Source organism: Pteropus alecto, unplaced genomic scaffold (assembly GCF_000325575.1).
Source record: "Pteropus alecto unplaced genomic scaffold, ASM32557v1 scaffold339, whole genome shotgun sequence".
Classification (NCBI taxonomy): domain Eukaryota; kingdom Metazoa; phylum Chordata; class Mammalia; order Chiroptera; family Pteropodidae; genus Pteropus; species Pteropus alecto.
In genome coordinates, this window is record NW_006442509.1 from 549,404 (window position 1) to 557,930 (window position 8,527).

The following is an 8,527-nucleotide window of genomic DNA, read 5'->3' on the forward strand; positions in this document are numbered from 1 at the left end:
GCGGTTCCCCGGCTGCAAGCGGACCGTGGAGTCGCCTTGACAGCGAAGTGGGCATTTCTCCACCTCCCCTCACCCCCCGCGGCAGGTAAGTGCGCCTGACATTGTCCGACATGCTCCTGAGATTGGATTCGCCGGGGACACCGGCTACTTGGATGGTGGCGCCGAGCCCCGCCCTGGGGTGGTATGAAAAGTGCAGCATTAACAGACTGGGTCTCCACCCCGAGCTTCCAGCCCCTGCGCGGACGGAGAGGCTGGGGAGGGACCGGCTTTCACGTCCGAAGGCCCCTGTGCGCCTCCCGAGCGGAGCCGGAGAGGCAGGGTGTGGAGGGTGGGGTGGGGGACACATGGCATCGGCAGGGTGTGGAGGTGGCGGCTCGGCGAGGAGGGGTCGAGCAGAGAATCGGTGAAGCCCCAGCCCAGGGCCCGAGCCCGCGTCCGGGGTGCTCCTGTAGGCGGGGATGGGACGCAGCAGGTGACAGCCGAGGACGACGCCCCCATCCGTTTTCCCCCGGACTCTCAGGATGGGGAGAGAAGTGGGCGCCCCCCGCCCCTCCGCCACCCCAGCGCCAGGCCTCCTCCAAGCCGGGGTCCCGCCCGGAGTCCACCTGGGAGGGTTGGGGAGGAGGGGCGGGTATTGGGGGAGGGGTCCCGCTAGAGGCCAGTCCAGACCCGGTGACCTGCGTCGTGGCTTACTGACTACTGTGGAAATAGGCTGCCTGGGAATCCAGGATTTACTCTTAAAGATTTAAAAAAAAAAAAAAAAAGCATATAGGGTATGAGGTTCCGTTATAAAAATGAATATTTTTCGTTTCCTAATTTCTGTGCAGACAAGAAAAGCCCCGTCCTAATAGCGGGAAATTTTTAAAGGAAACGGGCGTCAGATGACAGAGTGCCCTGGTTTGGCGTGTGGCCTCGGAGTGCGTGGGGGTGAAGGGGAGGGTGGTCCCTCAGACTTGTTTTCCGAGAGACCAGGGCGAGGGTGTGTCAGGGTCTCCTCCAGAATGCGAGTCTCGGAGCTTGTACCGATGGGGTCGTTTATTTAATGTTGCGCATGGAATTTTGCTAAAAGTGACAAATGAAAAGCTTCAGCACTACAAGTGTCTCCAATTGCCAGCCACTCCCCAGCCCCGCAGAATTGTCAAGCGCGCGAGGCGGTTCCCACGGCCTCCGCGACCTCCCAGAGCCATGCGGGGGGCTGGCCTCGAACGGGGCGCCGGCCGGGGGCTGGCTGCTCAGACTCCGGGGCCGGAGCGCTCCAACTCCGAGGGGACAAAGGACAGCTGACCGCAGCAGGCTGAACTGCAAAACGCGGAAAGGCTTTACGCGTGCGGGTGCGACCCGCCAGCAGGGGGCGTCTCCCAGGGACCCGCACTCGGCGACGCGCCAGCTGGCGCCCGCCGCCCGAGGAGCTCCCGTTACGGAAGCAAAGGACACTGTCCGCGGAAGGATCCTGGGAGCAGCCGGCGGGGACGGGGGCGCTGGGAGACGGACCCCCAGGTGCGCAGGGAGACGGACCCCCGCCTCCGCCACTGGGCCGTCTCAGGCCCCACACCCCAGCTGGCTTGAAACGGCAAATTTGGCCCGATCATTTCTCTAGCTCCAGAGATGCAGGCACGCCAGGTCTGACCACTGCACCCACTCCTGAACTCAGTCACCCTGGGGTCCCCCACACCTGCCGAAGCCTTAGCCCACGTGGCTCCCCGCTCCCCGAAGGTCTCCTCTGGAGCCCACCCCGGGGCGAGGGTCACAGCACCGCGCCTCGCAGAGCTGCCCTTCGGCTGCGGTGCAAGCTCCCAGGCCCGGGGGCCCGCGCTCCTGCTGCGTCCCCAAGATGAAGGGCGCGTGCTGCAGACAGAAGGCTGGACACTGCGGACATCCCACCTCCCTCGGGCCCCCACCCCAGCCCTTCTCTTTGCCCAGCCCGTCAGTGACCCTGGCCAGCTGTCACCATTATGGCTCCCGCAATACACCTCCGCCTCGGCCTCCTGCCCCTCCGGAGGAGACGAGCTGAGCTGGGATGAAAACAGGGACTTTCCACCAGCACCCCCACCCCCGCCCGCACTCGCAGCCCCTTCCCTGCCCTAGCGCCCCTGTCCGGAACGCGCCCACCCGCAGGACGCCCCCACACACATCGTGCAGCGGGAAGCGTGGACTTCCTGTAGGAGCCGGAGGCATCTTAGCAGACCACACGCCAACCCCTTGTCCCAAGGTGGCTGGCCAGGCTCGGTGAAGCGGCTGGCTCCGGGGTCAGGGAGGCCAACCGCACAAAAGGTGCCTGGGCCTGAACCCTGCCCGCCGCTCGCAACGCGGGAGCGCACTGCACCCCACTGCACCCCACGCACAGCCTGAGCCCCTTCCGCCCTCGCACTCGGGCTGGTCCAGCTGGTCCAGCGCGGCAGCTCCCAGCTGTTCTCGGGGCCTCTCGGGCTGGACTGAGACCCTGAGACTTGACCGTCAGGCACTGTGCTGTGCGGAAGGGCCAGCCCTACCCCCAGCCCTCAGGGGAGGGTCCCAGCCACACACCGCACAGACGTGTGACCTCCATTTCCCCCTCCGCAAACACGCCACGCTGTAGCAGGTGTCCCAGCGCTGTGAGCTCCGGAGAGGGACCTCGGTGCTGCTGGCGGGGATGCCGATCAGAGCCGGCCGTCAGCCTGCGGGGTCCAGGCACAGCCTCCGAGCCAGCCCTGCCCGCTCCCCTGCCGATCCCATGCCCGCTTCGGCGGTCCAGGACGCAACACCCACTGTCCCTTCCTCAGGAAAGCTGGGCAGAAGGGGCCATTATCCCTCTGGAGAAAGCGCTTCCCCCACACCCCCAGGCCACCTGGACTGCCCCTCCCCCAACCTCCTCAGCCTTGAACCTGAAGCCCTCCAGGCACCAAGTCCTGTCTAGCTGAGCCACTGTCCCCTGTTCTCCCAACTCCTTGGCCGCTCGGGCCTCCTGCCTTCGCCCACGCTTCCTGAGGTGCAGTTCCTCTCCAGTCTGCTGCCCCGTTGGGTGAGGATGCCCGAAAATCCCAGCCCCGAGATCCCCACAGCCTCGCAGTGACCTTAACTGCAACCTAAGACTAGGGAGCGTGTGTGACCAGGGCGGGGAGATGGGGTGGTGGCCATCAAAGTGGCTTCTCCCCAGCACGGCGCCCTGGGCCCAGAAAGGGGCGCACAAGCCCGAAGCCCTTGCCTCTGCCCGGCAACCTGCACGTCAGCCGCCAGCCACCGCTCTAGGCTGGACCGTCCCGGATGTCACAGAAAGGCCCCAGCACATCGCACTCACAGTGACAGACACATGTGCAAGGCGTCCCCTTGCACACACGGCCCTGCAGCGTAAACTGGCACACTTCCAACACGGAGCCCACTCAGAGTGACTTTTAACTACCCAGTGTCCCGAGTCGCCATCATGCAAGTGTCTTGGGAGTGTCCCAAATTCAGTCTCAACGCTCTTTATTTGCCTTGTGTCTTTCCTCCCTCGTCTGTGGTATTCATAACTGGGTCATCTTTTAACTATTTGCAACGTACCTTCGGGGGAGAGGGGGCGGGCTTTATAAATAACCTTATTATCATCACACAGGCTGACTGTTCCCAGCTCTGACGAGAACAAGAAGACACACGCCAGTGACTCACCCACCAGGGGGCACGCCGTGCGCTCAGGACGGTGGGCTCGGCCGCGCGGGGCCCTTCGGGGGCCGGCCGGGACCCCATGAGGGGCTCTGCGCCAGGATGGAGCTTGGCCTTCAGTGGCTCGAAGCCAGGGGCTTTCTGGCGGGTGGACCTGGCTCTCGTCTGGTGTTTAGATCTTGTGTCCCGGCACAGTCACCGAGGCAGGTGCAGCTGCCTCGGGAGCCTGGTGGGGGCTCAGGCCTCTCCCCGCCACACCATGGCTGCTCCAGCACCCCCAGCCACAGGGCCCCGGCTGTCCGGGGGTGGGGGCCGGGGATCTTTATGGGACGTCCCTCCCCATGCAGGTCGGTGCTCCGACCTGGGTCATCATCGGTCACCTCCCAGTCACATCATTGGGAACCAAGTGCCACCAGAGAGAAGCTCCGAAACACAGAGGGGACTTTAGCTGGTTCCATGGAACCGAGGATGAGTCATTTGCAAATAAAACCAGAGCCACACAGCGAAGCCTCTGGGCGCCTCCCCCTGACACCCACACCCACAGTCACCAAGGCCACGGACGCCTGCATCGCTCGCTCACGGGCCCCAGGCCTCTCCCTGTTCCTTCCCCCTTGGATGGTGGGTTTGACACGTAAAGTCTGTTAGAAATCCAGAACCATGCGCTGATGCCATTAGCGAGTCCGCTTGGCCTTCTGCGAAGTGGGGGACAGTCCGTCGTCCGCTGGCCCGCTGCCCCAGGGAGCCGGCCGGCCGCGCTCTGCGCCCGCTCTGGGCTGCTGTGTTTGGGGCTGTCCCCACCGGTCTCCCTTCCTGCAGGACAGAAGCACCGGCCGGGGGCGGCGAGCTTTGCTGAGTGCACCAGGGGTTTTGTCCCCTGCACGGGCTCCGTTCCTAAGGCAGGTGTCAGGCCTTGCCCCGGGAGGCCGAGCAGGTAAGTACATGCGAAGGGCCTCAGATGGCAGCTGGTTAACTCTTTGAACCGCGTCCCCGCCCTGTTAGCTTTTAAAGAACCACAGTTCTATTGTGACCGCCTCCCTGTGCCCTCCCCTCTTCCCCGTCCCCCTTCGCCTGTCCCAGCTGCACCGGGGACCTTGACTCACGTTAGAAAGTGGCAGCAACCCCCTCCTGGCGCCCAGCGCAGCACCCCCTTACCTGTGCAGGGCTCCCATCGCCGGGCGCCTCGGCCAGGGGTCGCCAGGGTCAGGAGCGCGACACACAGCGTCAGCAGGACCGACATGAGGGGTCAGGGCCCCAAGCTCCACCCAGGGCTCGCACTTGGCCCGAGGCGGGGCAGCTGCTCCTCAGACACCTGGGTCAGCCCTTTCGGGGGGCCCCCGGCAGTCACTGGGATGGCCGCATGCCCGGGGCCTGTGGCAGGGACGGAGATGGGCCTGGCGGCAGCCACGCTCTAGCCGCTGAGCCGGGGAGGCAGGTCGGGGCTGCAGCCGCCCGCCCGCCCGTCTAGCTCCTCATTTCCGCATGGGCTCGGGTCCTGCCGTGCAGGTGACAGCTGATAACATCTCCGCAGAGGCCGTGATTAGTCATTGGCAAGGCGCATTTTTCCCAAAGGAAAGACAGAAATAGATCGGCCAGCGGAGACCTGAGCGCAAACCAGAAAAACTCAGAGAACCTGTTTGCCTCGCACGCAGACTCCGGGCGGGCAGCGTCTTAGGGCCGCAAGGCCGGCCACCAGCTGGGGAGGGCCCGCGGATCCCGAGGGTGCCCCCTGGGCTCCAGGCGGCAGGCCCCCCGCTCTGCTGGGGCCCCCGGTGGCGCTGGCGACAGTTTCCCCCGCTCTGCTGGGCTCCAGGTGGCAGGCCCCCCGCTCTGCTGGGGCCCCCGGTGGCGCTGGCGACAGTTTCCCCCGCTCTGCTGGGCTCCAGGTGGCAGGCCCCCCGCTCTGCTGGGGCCCCCGGTGGCGCTGGCGACAGTTTCCCCCGCTCTGCTGGGCTCCGGGCGGCGGTGGATGCCCTCCTTTTATCTGGTGCCCGGCCCTCAGGAGGGTGTGTGGGTTTGTCAACTGCTGGGTTTCAGGAATTTCCCTCCGGAGGGAAGCCGGCCCTTGGAGGGAAGAGCTAACAGGAGGGAGAGAGGAGCTGCCCGGGGGAGGGGCGTGAGCGCAGGCTGCTTCGCGCGCCATCCTCCGTGCGGTGCAGGCTTCGCTCGGGTCTGACCGCTCCAAACCGCAGCTGACATGCAGCGCTGCTCCAGGCGGACAGCCACGAAGCGCGCCGCCCTGCCCGCCCGCCCCTCCCGGGCTGGGAGGGGGCTCCGGGGGCCGGGTTCACGCCCGCGCCACACCGGTAGCCGTCCCCGAGTTAACCAGGCCCCGCTCAGCGGCCCCTAGAGTGCACATTTCCCAAGGACAGGGCTGCAGCGTGAACCCCAAGCTCCCCCGGGGAGCCCCAGCTCCAGGTCTGGGCAGAGGCTGCGTGGGACACAGGTGTTTGTGAAGAGCGCACAGCCCGGGGTTAGACTTGCTGAGGCTGGAGACAGACGGGGCGGGGAGGGTGGAAGCTGTGAAACCACCTCTGCGCCTGGTTGTGTCTCTGTCTCGATAGATAGATGATTGATAGATAGATAGACCGATGAGACATACATGATACATAGATACGTACGTACATGCGTAACAGATAGATGAGACTCAGATGGATCATGGAGACATGTGCGCACACAGCTGTGCACACATCTCTGACAGAAACCAGGAGACGGTGTTCGTCCTGGCTATACGGTCTCAGTTATCTGGGGTCCTAGGAAGAAACCCTGGGACTGGCTCGTAGCACAAGGACCCCTTGCCACGGGCCTCCCTGCGGCCCGCTCCGGGACCCCGGCCCACACAGGCCCGGCCGGGCACAGGCTTTCCGGCCTCGCTGGATCTCAGGAGCCGTGCGACGTCACAGACCCAGTCTGATTCGCTATAACCATCATCTGATCAAAGGGAGGACGCAGCCCCCCGAGTGCGAGGGGCCTGGTTTCGGGGAGAGGGCCGCTGCAAGTCGGGTAGACGCAACTCCCCTCATCACTCCCAGCTGATGAGAACTCCGCGGGCCACGGCGGCCCCGGGCGAGGCGGCAGCAGGCAGGGGGGCAGGTGACTTCCCGCCGGATGGGCCGACAGCGCTGCGCAGGGCCACCGACCCCGGCCCCGTCACTGCCACTCCTGCCAGCCTCGCCAGGTGGGCCCTGACCTCCAACGCCGAGTCTCTCGCCGCCCTTTAACTGGTTGCTAAACATGGAATCACGTGCCATCTTTTAACCACCGGATTTGACGAACCGAAGCCGTGCTGCCTCGGCGCCCCGCAGAGAGGCCTCCTCCTGTTCCGTGGGTCACGGCGACCTCATAACGCTCAGGGACAAAGGGATAAGGACCGGAATCTCGCTCCTACCGAGAGCTGAAGAAAAGCTGTGCCTGGACGCAGGAGAAAGCCGGGCAGTCCCTTCTGTAGACGGGGCCCCGCGCGACCCTGGACAGCTCACCGAATCGCACTGGGCTTTGACTTCCCGCCCGTGAGGCCTGCGTGGCGGGAAGGACACACAGACTGGACGGCGGGGTCCCTCGCGGACCGCAGCCTGTCCCCAGACACAGCCCCGACACACAGGGTCTGACGCGCGGGTGCAGGACCCGTCCAGGCCCCCGCCGCGCGGGACCCGCCAGCAGGCCCACGCGGACGCCTCTGCGGCATCGGCGACGAAGAAAGCTGCTCAGCGTTTTCTGCCCCGTTTTCTCCTCGCTGGCTTCGCGCGGAAATCACATCTCCCCCTCGTGTGCGCTACCGCGCGGGGCTGTGTCCAGGAGCCCGCTAGACAAACGCGGGTAAGGGCAGCGCATGGCCACCGCCCACAGACTAGGGCCACCTCCACGCTCCTTCGGAACCTGCCCGCCCGGACGTGGCCAGCACAGCCCAGGAAGCAGCCGGCGAAATTCCCGCCTGGGGGCCAGATGCAGACCCCGGCCGCCCACAAGGCCGGACCTCCTGGGCGGGCCGACCGCCTCCAAACGAGAAAACAGGGAACCGCCCAGGAACGTCCCTGACACACCCTGCTGGACTGGTGCAGACCGTCGCCTGCCTTTGTCCACTCGCGGACGGAGGAGGCCGCCTGACCCCGCTGGGAGCACACGCGGGCCGCAGGCAGTCACCTGGGCTTCCTGACGTTGTGACAATAAGCCTGAGGGCATCACCCTGGGGCCCCGAAGGCTGTCCACGTCTTGGGGGCTGTCACACGCACCCCACCAGGGAGTGACGCTTTCTCCAGGAACTGAGGAGAAGTGCCAGGTAAAGGAGCAATCCGAAGTGACAACTCCATGTTACAGAAATCGGGCGGCCTCCCAGCTCGGGATTTTATTAGGCTAGCTTGTCACGTGGACCACCGGCGAGGAACGTGCTTGACGTGTGACCACGAGGGTCCGTAGACAGGAAGAGCTGGCAGGCTGGGACAATGGCCGATGGCCTCCCCCTGGGCTAACTGCTCCTGGGCCCACCCCCGGTCCCACCTGGCACCCACGTGGGTCCCCTCACTGACTCATCCAGAGAGGCGCGTGCGAGGCCCAGCGTCGCAGGAAACGCAGGTTGGAATTGCATCTTGAGTGAGCTTTAATAAGAGCAGCTCGTGCGGTTACTGGAGAAGGAGTCTTTGGATAGGAGGCGGCCGACCCTTCGTCGGCGAAACAGTGGCTGCAAATACCCTCTCCCCGTCTCTTCCTTTCGGATGCGCCCATTTAAGTGCCTTTTAAAAAACACTTTCTGGTGCTTTTGTCTTTCGCCAGGTATCTTAAATTTTTATTTATTCAGCAACATTTTCCTTAAGACTCCTGGGTCTTAAAATACAATTTTAAATTTCTCTGCCGTATGTTTATGTCTAGCTGTCTATTCCTTCTGGGCTGCGAGCTTGAATTTTCACAGCGCAGTGAGTTG